The sequence below is a fragment of the Tamandua tetradactyla genome, chromosome 12, assembly GCF_023851605.1.
Source record: "Tamandua tetradactyla isolate mTamTet1 chromosome 12, mTamTet1.pri, whole genome shotgun sequence".
In the NCBI taxonomy this organism is placed as follows: Eukaryota; Metazoa; Chordata; class Mammalia; order Pilosa; family Myrmecophagidae; genus Tamandua; species Tamandua tetradactyla.
This window is the reverse complement of record NC_135338.1, coordinates 100478717-100497692: the sequence shown is the minus strand read 5'-3', so window position 1 is coordinate 100497692 and position 18976 is coordinate 100478717. Positions and strand designations below refer to the sequence as shown.

Genomic DNA, 18976 nt, shown 5'->3' with positions numbered 1-18976 from the left:
CACTATCCTCTATCAGTGTCCACAAGCACAAACCTGTCCCAGAGGCTGCTCTCTACTTCCGGAACAGGCCCAACCCCTACTAGACTCTACTTGGAAAGGACACTTTGGTTCAGCCCCTTCCTTTAAAATAGGATAGAAGTGGAGGCCCAGAGGGGTTAAGTAATTTCTCCAAGAGCACACAGCAGTGAAACAGATTGAGATAAAAACTATGGTGCCCAGGGATACCTGGTGATTTGACAGTAAAGGCACCTTGCATTTCTAGTTATTGTAGAATAATTCAGTTTGCAAATATATAAAGTTGCTCGTGGGCTGTCCAATACTGGCCACTGAATAGGTAATAGATAAGTAGTTAGGGAAAGTCTCCCCCTCCCCCGTTAAATGAAGAGTAACCATCTGGAAAAGCCAATCATAACCTCCTGTCTCCACTAAATTGAACGAGGGTGGGAACAGGGACAGCACAGGGATGGGGAAGTAGAAGGAACAGCAGTTACCTCTAGACAATGGAAATTTGGAGTGTTTTTTATATTTTTTCTTTAGCTTTCTCATGCTACTTGAGTTTTCTTCTAGTGTAGGTACTTCTCGATATAATTAGGAAGCATGGGACAATGAGCCCAATTCCTAGAGTCACGCGCGGGGAAACAGCCACGTCCCCTGGGAGTCACACATGGCACCTTCGGGGAAAACGCAGTCAGGAGAGAGGAGGCATCTGCCTGCCGCAGAGCAGGCTGTTCACAGGGCATTCCGCTCTGCCCGCGCAGCCGGCTGGGGGAGCGAGGCCGGATTCTCGGGGCCCCCTCCACCCTGGAAGGCAGAACACCTTGAGATGCGGCCAGGATCTTCGTCAAAAAGCAGCAGCAGCAAAAAAAAAAGCCAGCAGAGATCTTCCGGACCAGGGGAGGCACGTGACCGAGAGAGCCTGAAAGCTCACGAAAGGCTCCTAATGGAGGGGGCAGTTTGGAAGGATTATGGCCCCCAGAAAAACAATGTTTTAATCCTACTTCATCTTGTGGAGGAGGCCGTTTCTGTTCATCCCTATTCAGCACTGTAGGTTGGAAACTTGATTAGATTATCTCCACGAAGACATGACACACCCAATTGTAGGTATTAACCTTGGATTAGAGGGAGAGGTGACCCCACCCATTCCAGGTGGGTCTTGATTTTACTGGAGTCCTTTAAAAGAGGAAACATCTTTGAGAAAGTGGCAGAGCCCCGACAGCCACGGCAGAGCTGTCACAGCGAGAGACCTTTGGGGATGAAGAAGGAAAATGCTCCGGGGGACCTTCAAGAAACAAGAAGCCTGGAGAGAAAGCAGGCAGACGTCACCATGTTTGCCAGGTGCCTTTCCTGCTGAGAGAGAAACCCTGAACTTCGTCGGCCTTTCTTGAGTGAAGGTCACCTCTTGTTGGTGCCTTAATTGGGACATTTTTATAGACTTGCTTCAATTTGGACATTTTCACATCTTTAGAACTATAAATTGGCAACCTAATAAACTCCCCCTTTGAAAAGCCATTCTGTTTCTGGTACAACGCATTCCAGCAGCCAGCAAACTAGAACAAGGAGGCTCACGTGTCTGAAAGATGAGGGTGAGAGGCGACCACGTCACAGTCAGAAGGGCCTGCCACTGGAGGGAGGAGCTCAGGCGCACAGGCGGCGGTGACTGGTGAACCCCAAGGCATGCAGCGCCCGCCGCGCCCGCAGCAGGGACCCCCTCCCCTTCCCGCCCACCGCAGGTCTGCGCGCTTACGCGGCAGCGGGTGGCAGTCAAGCATCCTCATAGCACAGCCACGCTCCCACTCATGGGGGTAAAGTGTTTTCAGGGAGAGGCATCCTTTTTAATATTTTCCTTTGTATGCTGTGAGGTGGGAGTCACTTTTCGTTCCCTGTGAACATCCCGTCATCGCAGTACCACCGTTTGTTGAACGTTTTTTTTTGGGGGGGGGGGGCGTGCACAGGCTGGAGTTGAACCCGGGACCACAGGGCAGGGGGAATTCCACCCCCGCACCGCCCACGCATCCAGAGGCGCCTTTTCCTAATTCGTTCAGAGAGCTCGATCCAGGCCAGCAGGTCCTCGCTGGCCTCCTGCCGCACTGACCACCCCTCAACAAAAGCTTCCAGGGACCCGATCCCAACCTCAGCCAGTGGCCACTGCTGGGGCCCCTCTGGGAAGAGGTCGCGATCTCACGGCTGTCAGTGACGGCCGTCCCTAGCCCGCTCCACGCCACAGCTCCTAGGGGCTCCCCCGCCTGCGCAGAGCCCACGGCTGGGGATGCACGCAGGACGTGTGCGCGCTGGCGGCGCACATGATCAGGGTGTGTGCGCTGGAGGGGCGCTTAGGGTGTGCTCGGGGTGTGCTTGGGGTGTACTCGGGGTGCACTTGGGGCGTACGCTGGGGTGCGCTCGGGGTGTATGCTGAGATGTGGGTGGGGTGTGCTGGGGTTGTGCTCAGGGTGCACTCAGGGTGTGCTCGGGGTGTACGCTGGGGGTGTGCTTGGGGTGCACTTGGGGTGTGCTGGGGGTGTGGTCAGGGTGTGCGTGCTTTGGGTGTGCGCTTGGGGTGCGTTCAGGGTGTATGCTGGGGGTGCACTTGGGATACACTTGGGGTGTACACTGGGGGTGCACTCGGGGTGTGCTGGGGGTGTGCTCAGGATGCGCTCGGGTTGTATGCTGGGGGTGTGCTCGGGGTACACCCAGGATGTGCTCGCTTATGCGTTTGGGGTGCACTTGGGGTGTACTGGGGGTGTACTCGGGGTGCACCCGGGGTGTACTCAGGTGTGCGTGCTTAGGGTTTGCGCTCAGGGTGTGCTCAGGATGCCCAAAAGACTCGCACATGGCCTCACGGCCTGCAGGACCAACATCCATTGTGGAGCTTATCAGCAAACGGATGGTGAGGGTGGAAGGAAACCACAACGGCCAAAAAGAGCTGCCCACGGCCTGCCAGGGACGGTGCCATCAGAAGCACTGCCGGCTCGGCCTCCGGAATCCCACAGAACTGTAACTGACAGTAGCCCTAAGGGAGGCAGGGCACAGTGAGCCAGGGCGCCGGCCTCCGCACCCACAGCCAGCCTGCTCGCCGGGCAGTGAACAGAAGAAACCCCAGTCCAAGGCCAAGGCCGGGACGGGAGGCACAGGAGACACAGCAGGTCCTAGAAGGATAACCGCAGAAACCTTCCTGCTCACGCACTGAGTGCAGGAAAGAGGCTGGGTTTGCCACGGGAAGCAGGGCACAGCCCCAGGAACAGGCTGAGCGCAAAGGAGGCAAATATAGCAAAGTATTTTCTTTGATATATTTTCAGAGTGAATTGAGAAAAGAAAAAAACAGCACAGGAAATAAGAACATTGTAGCCAAACTATAGTAAAGGCAGGGCATAAAGGAACATGCTGGGGAACAGAAACAATTAGACAAAGCTAAAAGGTAGGACAACACCACTCGTCAGGCTTCAACAAATTGACGCCATGGGGGAAAAGAAACAAAGGGAAAGGGGAAAGAAAAAATAAGGGTAAAGGGTCTCTCCAGATTAAGAGAGATTTAACAGTGGCCCAACAATTCTACTCAAGAATATATCAGAAGAACTGAAAACAGATACACAAAAACCTGTACATACACGGTCACAGCAGCACACTCACAAGAGTCCAAAAGTGGACATGACCCAAATGTCCATCAAGAGATGGATGGATAAACACATTGTGGTCTGTCCACATGATGGACTATTAGTCAGCCATGAAAAGCAGTGAAATTCTGATACAGGCTGCCTTGAAAACATTATGCTAACAGAAATAAACCAAACACGAAATGACACAGACTGTATGATTCCATCAGAGACAGAAAGCAGATGAGTGTTGCTAAGAGATAGGAAGAGAGGGGAACGGGGGTAACTGCTTAATGGGTACAGAGCTTTATTTTGGGTGATGAATATACTCGGGCACTGGATAGAGGTGGCGGTGGGCGTACTAAATGCTGCTGAATGGTTCACTTTACAGGGTTTATTTTATGTTATGCAAATTGCACCTCGATTATTAAAAACTAGACATGAGAGGCCTAACAATCAAATGTAACGTGTGACCCTTGATTAGATCCTGGATTGAACAGGCCAATACAAAAGACATCTGGGGACAAGCGGGGAAATGTGAATCCCGGCTACCCATGAGTATGCGAAGAGCCACTGCTGGGTGTGATAACGGAGACGGCTTTAGGTAGAAAAATGTCCCGAGTTTGCAGACGTGCTTACTGAAGTATTTGATGATAAACTGTTATGATGTTTGTTAAAATACTTCAAGGAAAAAAAAAAAGAGCAAAATGGCAACGTGTTAACGAGTGTTAACTCTCCACGGTGGAGTAGAGGTACTCACATTTTATCATAGTGTTCTTGTATGTTTGAAATTAAAATTATTGCTTTTTTCTTTCTTTGCTTTTGTATATATTATACAATTAAAAAATGTTTAAGTAGGGCAGGCCGCGGTGGCTCAGCAGGCAAGAATGCTCGCCTGCCATGCCAGAGGACCCAGGTTCGATTCCCAGTGCCTGCCCATGTAAAAAATAAATAAAGAAATAAAGAAATAAAAGAAAAAAAAGTTTAAGTTAAAAGACTAAAAAGCAAATCCACAGGGTAGGCAGCAAAAACAAACTTTACAGACTTTACAATGCAAAAACTGTAATCAGAAGCAAAGACTAGAAACACTTCAAAATGGAGTAAAATTGGCCCCAAAGCAAACATTATTACAAAGAAGGTAACATTTTTTTTCTTATGATCTGTCTTATTCTTCTTCAAAGTCATTAAGGCAACTAAAATTAGCGATAAAAAAATAAAGAAACATCCAACCAATACATGGCTATAACCCAACACCCCCCCCAAAAAAATAACAGTGTAGAAACAATAAACGAGCAGAAATACACTCCCCAGAGGGGAGCAGACTTCAACACAGAAGCAGGATAATTGTCTCACCAGATATCAAGCAAAATTAATGAAAAGAATTCACCTTTGAACATGACCTGGTGAGATTTTTTTAATGTCAAAGGTAGATAAGGAATCCTAGAAGAGGCCAAACCACGGAGGGAGAGAGGGAGGGGGAGGGGAAGAAAGACGGGGAGAGCGAAGGGCTGAGATTATTACTTGCAAAGGGACAAAATCAGGATGACATCAATGTTTTCCCCACAACAGGAGCTTTCAGGAGCTAATGTAGCAACAGCTATATTTTCAAAGAAAATCTTGCAACTGAAAATACAATATTCAGACACATTCTTGGCAGAAGGCAACAGAAAAAAAATAAGCAGAGTCTCAGAAATCATACAGTTTAAAACTATGTTTGCAAATGTGCTTCTTGTCAGAGGGCTTTGGAAAAACTAAACACTTGTGAATGGCAAAATGAGCAGCAAACAAGGTTAATATCAAAGTATGTAGATGTTATAGCAGGGTTACCAAAATTAATAAAAAGACAAAAGTCATTAGATTATTTTTAAATGATGACTTTTATAGGTCTAGATTAAATGGTCAAAACTCTCAGAAAACAAAGAAAAAGAAAAAGAAATTTGGGATTTTCTATCAGGTAAAGGAACATGTTTTCTTTTTATTTCAGTAATTTCATAAAAATACATTCACTATAGTTCCTGAAAAAGTTAACGGAGCCCACTGCTAGAATTAGAAATGGCATAACTATGATCCAAATGAAGGTACAAGGTCAAAGTAAAAATAATTGATAATGTGAAGACATAACTGAAATCAAAAACCAGTGAAAACTAAAAATGACAGATGACCACACAAAACATTATGTCAGTGATATACATGGTTTACATTTCCTCATTAAATAATAGACAAGGACCATCAAAATTGGTTCAAACATAAAAAAATCCAATTACCTGCTCCTTAGGAAACATTTTTAAATGACACCATAGAATTAAATTGAAAGGTGAGGGCAAATATGAGAAGAAAATAAAGTAGAGCGTAATATTTATGCCAGAGAGTAGAATTTAAAGAAAAAGAGAGAAAGAGGCATTTTATGTGCTGAAAGACAGTGACGAAATGTGGCAAAAGAAAGCTTTCTGCATCAATATACGTCAACTATTAAACAGACAGAAATACCACCACAGGCTCCTGACCCGAGCACGGATAAGCCTCCACCCCACTCCCCAGGCACGCGTTCTCCCTGCCAGGGCCAGAGAACATCCAACCAGGAACTGCCTGGGTCAGCCTTGGGAACCTGGGGAGTCCCTGCGCCCAGCAGCGTGCCCCAGATGCTCGTAAACTGCCTACAGCCAGGGGAGTCAGTTAAAATTTCAGAGGAGAGACAGAATTTGGAACAACTAATCAAAGAAGTTCAAACAAATCTCCTAAATCAATAAAGGAGATAAAGGAAAATATGGATAGAGCTACAGATATTAAGAAAATTCAAAAAAAACATAACAGATATTATATTAGATGAAAGGCAAAATAATGGAAATTAAAAATATAGGAGAGGCATACAAAAGCAGATGTGAACAGTCAAAAGAATGAATCAATGAACAAGAGGTCAGGACAATCAAAATCAGATGGAAATTGAAGAGAAGAACAGTTAGAGAAAAGAACAGAAAAAGTTGGGCAGCATCTCAGGGATTTCAGGGAGAAGCATGCAAACACGTGCATCGTGAGTGTCCAAGAAAGAGAAGAGAAGGGAAAATGGGAAGAAAGAATATGAGGAAATAATGGCCAAAAATGTCCCAGTTTTTGTGAAAGATATAAATATAAATGTTCAAGAGCACAACATACTCCAAACAGAATAAATCCTAAAAACCTACTCCAAGACACATACTAATCAGACTGCTAAATGCAAAAGAGAAAGAGAATCATGAAACAGCAAAAGAAAAGCAATTTGTCACATACAAGGATCCTCAATAAGACTAAGTGCCAATTTCTCATCACGAACAATGGAGATGAAAAGGCAGCGGTATAATAAATTTAAGGTACTGAAAGAAAAACTTCCAGCCAAAAATTCTTTTTCTAGCAAAACTGTCCTTCAAAAATGATAGCGTGTTGAAAATATTCACCCTAGAAACTGAAACAGAGTGTCCAGCCACAAAAGACTTGCCTTACAAGAATTACTAAAAGGAGTTATGCAAGTTGAAGGGAAAAGACAGAAGAGAGAGGAGAAGAATGGAGGAGAGAGAAAAAATGAAGATTATCAGTAAGGGTAACTAAAAGGGCAAAAAGAGCAACAAAAAGAAGATATGACATACAAAAACTAATGGGTAAAAAGGTTGAAGTAAATACTGCCTTTACATAACACTGAATGCTAATGGATCAAATGTCCCAATCAAAAGGCACAGACTGGTAGAATGGATAAAAACTATGGTCCATTTAGATGCTTTCTACCAGACACTCACCTTAAACCCAAGGACACAAATGGACTAAAAGCAGAAGGCTGGGAAAGGATATTCCATGCAAACAGTAACCAAAAAAGAGCTGAGGTAGCTATTCTGATATCAGGAAAAAATGGACTTTGAGTGCAAAACTGTTGTGAATGAGACACGGAAAGATGCTATACATCAATAAAAGGAGCAGTCCACCAGGAAGAAATAACAAACATAAATATTTATGCCCCAAAATACAGGAAGCAGACACTGGAAAAACTGAAGGGAGATACACAGATGTCTCTACAATAATAGTTGGAGACTTCAATACACCACTCTGATCAATGAATAGAACATCTAAACAGAATCATTAAGGAAACAGAGAACGTGAACTAGGCCTAACAGATAGATACACAACACTGCACCTCACAAGAGCAAGATAGTAATTCCTCTCAAGGGCTCATGGAACATTCTCCAAGATAAACACACATGTTGGGTAGCAAAACAAGTCTCAATAAATTTAATACAGTACTTTCTACGACAATAATGGAAATGAAGCTGGAAATCAATAGCGGGCTGAAAATTGGAAACTTCACAAATATATGAAGGTTAAACAACATTCTCTTAAACAATAAGTGGCTCAAAGAGAGAATTAGTAAATATTTTGAGACAAATGAAAACAAGGACACAACAAAACTTAGGGAATGCAGTGATGGCAATGCTGAGAGGGAAATTTATAGCTCTAAGGGCCTACATTTAAAAAGAGAGAACTAAAATCAGAGACCTAACATCGCACCTGGAGGAATGAAATCACAGAAAACAAACCCACTGCAAGCAGAAGGAAAGAAATAACAAAGATTGGAGCAGAGATAAATGAAATTGAGAACTAAAAAATATAATAGAGAGAATTAAGACAACCAAGTGGGTTCTTTGAATTGACAAGTCCTTAGCCTGACAAAGAAAAAAAGAAAGAAGATGCAAATAAGTAAAATCAGAAATGGGGGGACATTACTACTGATCCCACAGAAATAAAAAGGACCATATGAGGATACAATGAACAACTGCACACCAACAAACTCAGGTGAGACAGGCAGATTCCTAGAAACACCCAGACAACTACACTGACTCAAGAAGGAAAAAAGGTCTCAACAAACTAATCAGAAGTAAAGAGATTGAGTCAGTCCTCAAAAACCTTCCAACAGAGAAATTCCAGGACCAGATGGCTTCACAGTGAATTTTACCAGGCATTCTCAGAAGAATACCAATCCTGCTCAAACTCTTGCAAAAAAATGAACAGGAGGGAAAGCTACCTAACTCATTCTATGAAGTCAACATCACACTAATACCAAAGCAAGACAAAGATGCTGCAAGAAAATTACCGGCCAATTTCTCTAAAGAATATTGATGCAAAAATCCTCAACAAAATACTTGCAAATCGAATCCAACAGCACATTAAAAGAATTACACGCCGTGATCAAGTGGGTTTTAGCCCAAATATCTGAGGGTGGTTCAACACAAGAAAATCAATTAATGTAACATACTGCATTAAAAATCAAAGGGGGGAAATCACATGATCACCTTGATTGAAGCAGAAAAGCCATTTGACAAAATCCTATCTTGATAAAAACACTTCGAAAGATAGGAACAGAAGGGAACTTCCTTAACGTGACCAAGGGCATACATGAAAAAGCCAGAGCCTACATCATGCTCAGCTGTGAAAGACTCCAAGTGTTTCCCGTAAGATCTGGAATAGACAAGGATGCCCACGGCCACCTCTGCTATTCAGCATCGTGCTGGAAGTTCTAGCTAGAGCTGTTAGGCGAGAAAAAGAAATAAAAGGCATCTAAATTTGCAAAGAAGTAAAACGTTCACTATTTGCACATGACATGATTGTATATAGAGAAAGTCCTGGAAAATCAACAACAAAGCGACCAGAGCTAATAAACAAAGTGGTGGGATATAAGATTGGCCACACATATAACAGCATTTATATATACTAGCAATAAGCAAACTGAGGAGGAAAACAAGAAAAAAATTCCACTTACAATAGCAACTAAAAGAATCAAATATGCAGGAATAAATTTAACCAAGGATGTAAAGGATTTGTACACAGAAAACTCCAAAACAATGCTAAAAGAAATCAAAGAAGACCTAAGTAAATGGAAGGATATTCTGTGCTCATGGATTGGAAGACTAAATATTATTAAGATGTCAATTTACCCAAATTAACTTATACATTCAAGGCAATCCCAGTCAAAATTCCAACAACCTGCTTTGCAGAGGCGGAAAAGCCAATTAGCAAATTTACTTGGAAGGTATATTAGTTTGCCAAAGCTGTTGGAATGCAATATACCAGAAATGGAATGGCTTTCATAAATGGAATTTATTGTATTACAAATCTACAGTTCTAAGGCCAGAAATGTATCTAAATTAAGGCATCTAAAGAAAAGAAATCTTGGCTCAAGAAAGGCTGATATTTGTCACATGGGAAGACAAGTAGCTGGCAATTGCTGGTTCTTGTTCCTGGTTCTGTTGCTTCCAGCTTCTGATCCCAGTGGTTTCCTCTCTAAGCATCTGTGGCCTTCACTTAGCTGCTCTGGGACACAACTCTGGGTTCTGGCCTGCTCAGCATCTCATGGGAAGGCACACGGCAATGTCTTCTGGGCTTGGCATCTCCAAACATCCGCGTCTAGGCGTCTTGCTGTGTCAGCACTCCAAGCACCTCCAAACATCCTTGTCTCTGCAAGCTCTGAAGGAACTGTTCTCCAAGAGTCAGCATCTGAGGTTTCTTCAAAATGTTCCCCTGTTTAAAGGACTCTAGTAAACTATTCAAGACCCACCTTGAATGGGCGGATTTACATCTCCATCTAACCAAAAGACCACAGCCCATCCACAACTGGGCATGCCACATCTCCACGAAGATAATCTCAACAGAAGCCCATAGCCGCTGGGAGCACCACACCCCCGAGGAGATAATCTAATCAAAGGGGTTCTGTTCTTCGATACTGAACCAGGATCAAAAGACATGGCTTTTCTGGGCACACGGCACTTTCAAACTAGCCTCGAGGAGTAAGGGGCCCTGAATAGCCAAAAACATCTTGAAAATGAAGAACAAGGTTGGAGGACTCACGCTTCCTGACTTTAAAGCATATCACAAGGCTATAGTGGTCAGTACAGCATGGCACCAGCACACAGGCAGCCACGCTGACCAGTGGAACCTAACTGAAAGTTCAGAAACAGACCATCACATCCATGGTTAATGATATTTGACAAGGCTGCCAAGTCCACTCCACCGGGACAGAACAGTCTCTTCAACAAATGGTCCTGAGAGAACTAACTACCCATGTTCAAAAGAAAGAAAGAGGACCCCTAGCTCATACCTCATACAGAGATTAACTCAACATGAACCAAAGACCTAAATATAGAAGTCAGGACCATAAAACTCCTAGAAGAAAATAAAGGGAAGCATCTTCAGGATCTTGTGTTAGGCAATGTTTCCTTAGACTTCATACCTAAAGGACAAGCTATGAAAGAAGAAGCAGAGTCCATCAACAGATGAATGGAAAAGCGAAACGTGATGTATACATACAGTGGAGTATTATTCAGCTGCAGAAAGGAACAAAATCCTGATGCATGTGACAACACAGAACCCTGAGGACATTATGTTGAGTGAAAAAGTCAGACACAAGCAGACAAATACTGTCCGATCTCGCTGATATGAAATAATTAGAAAAAGCAAACTCATAGAGTTAGAATCTAAAATATAAGTTATTACAGGCTGAGTTGGGGGTAGGGAAAAGCTGTGCTTAATTTGTGCAGGATTTCTATTTATATTGATTGTAAAGTTTTGGAAATGGATGGTGGTGATGGGAGCACAAGATCATGAGCGTAATTAACAGTACTGAAATATTATATGTGAATGTGGGTAAAAAGGGAAACTTTAGGTTATATCTGTGCTATTAGAATAAACATTGAAAGATAAAACAGAACTGTACAACACAGCGGGCCCTACTTTAAACAATGGACTATAATTAATAGTACAGTCATAAAAATGTTCTTTCATGACTTATAACACATGTACCACACAATGAAAGGTGTTAGTAATAGGGTGTTACATGGGAACTCTGTGTGCTATCATGATATTTCTGTAAATCTAAACTTTGCTAATAAAAATAAGAAAATAAATTTGTGAAAATATGGATGTATATCATAAACATAATTTTAAGTGAAAAAAAATCCAGACACCAAAGAATTTAAACTGTATAATTTCATGTATATAAACATAAAAGAAACCTAGGCAAACAATTTTTGCATTCGGATTCAGCATATGGTGGTTATCCTTGGGCAACAGGGAAATCAAAAGCACAGTGAGATACATTTCACACCATGAGAGCGGATGCTGCTGGAAACGGAAGACAAGTGCTGGAGAGAGAAACGGAACGCTCGTCCACTGACAAAATGAGGGGCTTTCGGTGGGTGCAGATATAATGGGCTCTCCCTCGGTCTTCAGGGGTGTGTGCAGAGTACTACGTGTGTGCAGAGTACTACAATGAAAAGATGAAAAACTAAAATAAAGCAAAAAACAAAACAAACCAGCACACAGTTACAGGCTCCTCCTCCAGGGATTTCACCACAGTTCGCCTGTGCTGGCTCCAGTTACCAGCATTTTACTGGGGTTATTGGAAAATACTTTTTCATCCTCTGAGGACTGGTTTTTCCAAATTTTGCTGTTTTTTTTCTCTTGGATTGTGTGTCATTTTCTTATTGCTTTTGTAGGCATTTCTTATAGTACCACTACTGTGCCTGGTATAGTTACTGCAAATACCTGATTTCTGTCTATGATTGTATTTTCACTTGCAGATTTTGTATTGTGTCAGCCAGAGATTTTATTCTTAACATTGATTTTTCCAGTATTAAATGTAGGTGTTCTACTTTTTGTCATTTCAAATATTCTTCCTTATCTACCATATGGTAAAATATCCTATAGTTTTAATGCATTTAAAGTTGTTCTTTTACGTTCAAGTCTTTAATCCATTTGGAATTTATTTTATTATTGGGTAAAAGTAGGACTCTAATTTTTTTCCACACGGTAAGGCTACTGTCCTGCTGCCAATATTGATCTCATCACCATTTCCCCATAGATCTGTTATTCCAACTTTATCATATAGCAAAATCTCATTTATATTTGTGTCTGTCACTGATATTTTCATTCTGTCACACCAACTAATCTGTGTTATATCATTCCTCTAATTTCTACAACTATATCAAAAGTCCCCTACCACCACTTGTTCTTTTCCCAACTTTTCTTGCCTAGCCATCAATTTTTTATTGTGCCCATATGGATTTTAGTGTCAATTTTACTAAGTCTAGAAAAATTCCTATCGAGAGTTGGATTGAAATTGTACTAGGGTTTATAGATTGATATAGGAAGAAATTACACTTTTATAATATCAATTTTCTAAAACAAAAAAAACTATCTCTCTACATTTATTTTGGTCTTATATTAATTATTTTAAAACCTTTCGTTATTCCATCCATTAATATCTTTACATCTGTTGTCAGGTGCTTTGTCACTTTGTTGCCATTATAAACAATATTTTTTAAATTGTATGTGCTAATTTGTTATAGGTTTGTAAAGGGCGCTATAAATTTCTGAGTATTTATTTTGTATCTACCAAGTTTACACAATTCTCATTTTAGTCATTTCAGTTCTTCAGTTCTATTACTGTATCTGTAGATTTATTAGATTTTTCAATGTAGTCAATCATGTCTACAAATAAAATATGTGCCTCTTCCTTTAAAAAAAGCAAGTGATTTCACAAAAGAGGAAATGCAAATGTCCAGCACATAAATGAAAAGAATATGAGTGTGCAGGTGGGGCAGTGGTGAATGCTCGCCTTCCATGCAGGAGACCAGGGTTCGATGCCCAGACCATGCATCCAAAAAAAAAAAAGAATATATGCAAATCAAAACAACACATTTTTAAATTTAATATGATGTTAAAACTTTAAAAAGAACGACGACACCCAGTACTGGCAAGGATGTGGCAAACAAGCACTTTGAAACACTGTTGGCGAGAGGATAAATTGGAATATTCTTTTTGTCAGGTAATAAATTGGAAATGACTGTCCCTTCTTTAATGCCAACTTCTTTTAATAAGAACATTGAACTTGTCTCTAGAGTTGAATTGTCTCAAGTAAAAAAATGCCAAAGCCAAGAGCCCAATCTCTGTGAGATGAAAACTCGTGAGAGTAGCTTGCTTTCAATTTAGCCCAAACCAACACATTTCTCTGCACAAGCCAAAGGAAGTGTCATGTTCAGATAAAATGGCCCGTCCTTTAATCACCAAAACCTCAAGTGCTGCCATGGCGTGAAGCCTGGCCATAATTCACTGTTGTGTTCTTTCAAATCCATAATAAAAGAAAAGTACTGCATTGTTTCCTTTTGCCAATCTGAAATTTCAATGATTGTTTCATAGTTTTGCCTGGCTCAGTGTAACAATTCAAAATCAAACAATTAAGCTATTTCTGGAGCAAACTCTATCCAAAGGACAGGCTTGGAGAGTGGAAGCAGTTTCAATGCAGCTCCACTCGGGTAGAGCACAAAGCACGGGGCAGCCCAGCGCCCACACAGCCACCGAGGATCTCACCTCCCCTGCCTCCCAGGGCTGCCCACTGAGAATCATCTCAGCACTGAGAATCATCTCAGCACATCTCCTCTCTCTGCAACAGGAGTTATCGCCCTTGTTCCATAAAGCTCACAATTCTGAAGCTAAGAGAAAGTCCACATCAGGGCGTCTCCGAGGCAACGCCTTCCTCCTGCAGCCGTGCTCTGGGGCTGGCTGCCAGCCGTCTTTGTCATGTGACCCCCGGGGGCATCTCCTGGCCCATCTCTCCTGGGTTCTGATGAATCTCAGCTTCTGGCCTCTCTCTCTCCCCTGAAGTAACCTCATCAAAAGGTCCTACTTGCACACCCACAGGAAGGGGTACGGCTAAGAACACGTTTTTCTGGAGAACATCACTCACCCCAGACCCCCGGGGATGGGTGTCCCGTGCGCATGCACCCCAGCGAGGGCCCAGGGCAGCAGTACGGAGAGGCAGCCAGCAGAGCAGAGGCCGGTCCTGGTGCTCATCTCGAGCCGGCTGCACCCCGGTGACGCTGCACGACTTCAGGAGAGGCGCAGGGGCTCCGTGCAGCAGAGACCGCACGTGTAAAATGAGAGCACAGCACCCACCTCGTGAGACCCGGATGAGACACACCGCGGAAAGCGTGTCCAGAGCTGGTCATTCTTTCATTATTTTCTCTTTTTTATTCTGTTCTGTTTTTTATTTTCATTTTTTAATTTTCTTTCCTTGCTCTTTTATTATTATATCAAACAGTGACAAAAGTGAAATTTGTCCTTCCGTTTTTGAAATAGAACTTTTTAAAATTGAAGTTAAATGTACATAACATAAAATTAACCAATTTAAAGTATAGAATTCAGGGGTATTTGGTATATTCACAATGTTGTGCCACTGCCGCCTCACCCTAATTCAAGACTTTTTTGTGCCCATCAAAATAACCACCCGCACCCTGCCCTCCTGGCCCCGGGACCACCGATCTGCTCTCTGTGTCCTTTGATTTGCTTCCTCTGGAGAGTTCACGTAACAGGAATCAGTCAAGACGCGACCTTTGCATCTGGCTTCTGTCACTTAACATAATGTTTTCTACACTCATGTTGTAGCACGTAGCAGAACTTCATTCCTTTTCCTGGCTGAATAATATTCCTGTGCGTGGATACACAACCATTTGTTTATCCATTCATCCCCTGGTGGGCATTTAGGTTGTTTCCGCCTTTTGGCTGTTATGGATGATGTGTTATAAACATCCATGTACAAGTTTTTGTGTGTTCATGTTTTCTTTCCTCTTGAAGATAAAACTAGGAGCAGAACTGCCAGATCATACGGTAATTCTATCTCTAACCTTTGTAGGATCATCAGCAATTTATACTATAACAGTTTATAAATATGAATAGACTCAAAGGAACAGTAAGATAAAATAACTGCATATAGCTAGTAGAATTAAAGAGAATTTTTTCCTTAAAATTTTTATTTATTTTGTATTGATTTTAAAATAAATTCAAATTGGGAAAATGATTTTGATGCCCAAAGAAGCAACTAAAAATTAGTTTTCCACCGATGTTTATGGCAACATTATCCATGACGCCTAATGGACGGAGGTGGCTGAAGGGTACACTGACTGAGAAGCAGAAGGGAGAGCTGGGGTGTAGAGAGAGGATGGAATATTGTGCAGCTGCAGAGAATAATGAAGCCATGACGCAGATAACAAGAGGAATGAGCCATGAGGACATTTTGTTGAGCAAAATAAGCCAGAAACAAAAGGACAGATATTGTATGGTCTCTTTTAGAAAATAATTATAAGAAAATTGGGGCTCAGATTGTAAGTTCTTACAGCACTTACATTTATTCCTGAGCTTTAAGAATTGTTTCTAAATTCTGAGAGGCTGTGCTACGTGTGTATAACCTGGTATTTTCCTAAAACTGTGGGTACCTGTGTGACCCCTAAGACTCAGGGTTGGAGTTCCACAGCTCTGAAAGTCAGCATTGCTACGAACAATAACTGTTAAAGAAACCAAAAAAGAATCAGACTTTAATTAGAGATAAGAACGAAGCCAATCTGGTTGGGACTAAGGTAAATTCGAATACAAGGGTAAAAGAAGGTAAAGAGGTTTATTCTGTCCAAAACCTAAATTTTCTGTAGCACACAAAATTTCTGAAGCCGTCTACCCAGTTCAGTTAAGCCACCTAAATACGTGGAACAAAGAATTGAAAACAAGGTCTTGCAATTCTGCATAGCTTGCTGTTACCTGGATACATTCCAGAGTATGTTAGGCAGATAATTAAAAAGTACTGGCAAAGTCCCTTGAGGGACTAGAGAAAAAACATACAACTATTAAACTTTCCCAACTGGGAAATTCCTGAAACTCTCTCAAACATTAGAGATTCCCAAGTTAATTAGCCAAGCCCTTGATCTTGAGACTAACTCTTGCGAAGCTTATGTAGGTAGCAGAGAAGCTTAAACTACCTATAGGCATGCCTAAGAGTTACTTCTGGAGGACCTCTGCTGTTGCTCAGATGTGGCCTCAGTCTCTCTAAACCCAACTCTGCAAGTGAAATCATTGCCCCCCACTCCATGGGACATGACATCCAGGGGTGAAAGTCTCCCTGACAGCATGGGAGATGACTCCCAGGGATGGGTCTGTGGCCCTGGCAAAGTGGGATCAACAATGCCTACCTAAACAAAAGGGGGAAAAAAAAGGTAACAAAATTAGTTATCAGTGGCTAAAAGAGTTCAAATGGAGTCAAGAGGCTATTCTGAAGGCTACGCTTAGGCCAGCTAGTTAGACATTACTAATTGCCATGGTATGCCAAACCCCAACAAACAGGATTCCTATAAATCCTAAAGAATACCCAGGGCCTTATCTGAGACTCTATAAAAGTTTCACTCAGTAAGTTTATTTTTCAGAGACCTAAAACCTCTAGATGGTTCCTAGGCCAGATAAGCCCTGAAACCCAGAGTTCCCAGTCTCTTCAAGAGCATCAACCAGCTCCATCCCCCTACCCCATAATGCTGGCACTCCCTTTCAAAATGAAATGGTTAGAGTGGCCATTGCCCAAATATTCCTAAACAGCGGGAGAAGGACCAAAGGAGAAGGAGGAGTTGCAACACAGAAGATAGGATTTAACAAAGGAGTATGACTGCTGAATCACTGTACTGATATTTCTTTTAGTCTCCAGTGTCTTAGAGCAGGTGTTAAAAGGAAACACTTGAGGTAGTGGAACTGTAACCCACAAAATACTTTGAAATTTGTGCTATAACTACTAGTTAAAATATACTTTGAAATTCACCAATATTTTGCATATATGCTGTATACATGTTGTATAATACATCAAATGCCTAATGCAATCACCACATGTATACATGATCTTCTACCAAGTGCCTTACACGTATCAGTTCAGTTCATCTTCACCACAAGCCTGGGAAGGAAGTGCCGTCATTATCTCCACTTTACAGATGGGGAAACCAAGGCATCAGAAGTCACCTGCCCAAGATGGCGTGCTGGCAGGGGGCCGAGGCAGCGTTCCGCCTTAGAGAGGATGGCAGACGCATCAGTGCCCACCCAGCCCAGGACTCTCCTCTACGAGCCAAGACTTTTGACTGCAGAAGCCTACAACTTTGAGCCTGAGGAACTTTTCACACCCACAGGAAAACATCAGCCCCTGTGCCCGCAAGTAGGAAGTGCCAGGGAGGAAATGTTCCAGCTGTGGCCCTCAGCCAAGGGTGAGGCAGCCGACTGGCAGATGCACGCCCATCTGCTGCCCCCAGCTGGGCCAACTCTCAGGTGCCTTCGGTGCTGTTTCCCCACAGGACTGAGCTCCAGCTGCCCTTCCACGCTGTTCCCCGCAGGACTGAGCTCCAGCTGCCCTTCCACGCTCTGTTTCCCCACAGGACTGAGCTCCAGCTGCCCTTCCACGTTCTGTTTCCTGCAGGACTGAGCTCCAGCTGCCCTTCCACACTGTTTCCCGCAGGACTGAGCTCCAGCTGCCCTTCCATGCTGTTCCCTGCAGGACTGAGCTCCAACTGCCCTTCCATGCTCTGTTTCCCGCAGGACTGAGCTCCAGCTGCCCTTCCACACTATTTCCTGCAGGACTGAGCTCCAGCTGCCCTTCCACGCTGTTCCCCACAGGACTGAGCTCCAGATGCCCTTCCACACTCTGTTTCCCCACAGGACTGAGCTCCAGCTGCCCTTCCACGCTGTTTCCTGCAGGACTGAGCTCCAGCTGCCCTTCCACGCTGTTCCCCACAGGACTGAGCTCCAGCTGCCCTTCCACGCTCTGTTTCCCCACAGGACTGAGCTCCAGCTGCCCTTCCACACTGTTTCCCCACAGGACTGAGCTCCAGCTGCCCTTCCACACTCTGTTTCCCCACAGGACTGAGCTCCAGCTGCCCTTCCACGCTATTTCCTGCAGGACTGAGCTCCAGCTGCCCTTCCACGCTCTGTTTCCCCACAGGACTGAGCTCCAGCTGCCCTTCCACACTGTTTCCCGCAGGACTGAGCTCCAGCTGCCCTTCCACACTGTTTCCCGCAGGACTGAGCTCCAGCTGCCCTTCCATGCTGTTCCCCGCAGGACTGAGCTCCAGGTGCCCTTTCACGCTGTTTCCCACAGGACTGAGCTCCAGGTGCCCTTCCATGCTGTTTCCCACAGGACTGAGTTCCAGCTGCCCTTCCACGCTGTTCCCCGCAGGACTGAGCTCCAGGTGCCCTTTCACGCTGTTTCCCACAGGACTGAGCTCCAGCTGCCCTTCCATGCTGTTCCCCGCAGGACTGAGCTCCAGCTGTCCTTCCAAGCTGTTTCCTGCAGGATTGAGCTCTAGCTGCCCTTCCACACTGTTCCCCGCAGGACTGAGTTCAGCTGCCCTTCCACTCTCTGTTCCCCTCAGGACTGAGCTCCAGCTGCCCTAGGAGGGACTGACTCGCTGGCACACTCTTTGTTGGTTCCTTCTCTTCCTCACTCCCCTGTGGTTTTCTAGAGTTGCCTCCAAGAACAGTTATCCTTGTTTCACGATCTGCTGCTAAGAGAACCAAAACAGCGGGCC

General features: G+C 43.6%; 1 protein-coding gene across 7 annotated transcripts in view; it reads right to left on the bottom strand.

The window, feature by feature from the left end:
- The window catches only part of SH3GL3 (SH3 domain containing GRB2 like 3, endophilin A3), a 131682-nt gene that overhangs the window by 91789 nt on the left and 20917 nt on the right, over positions 1-18976 (bottom strand). The gene's annotated exons all lie outside the window — the stretch shown is intronic.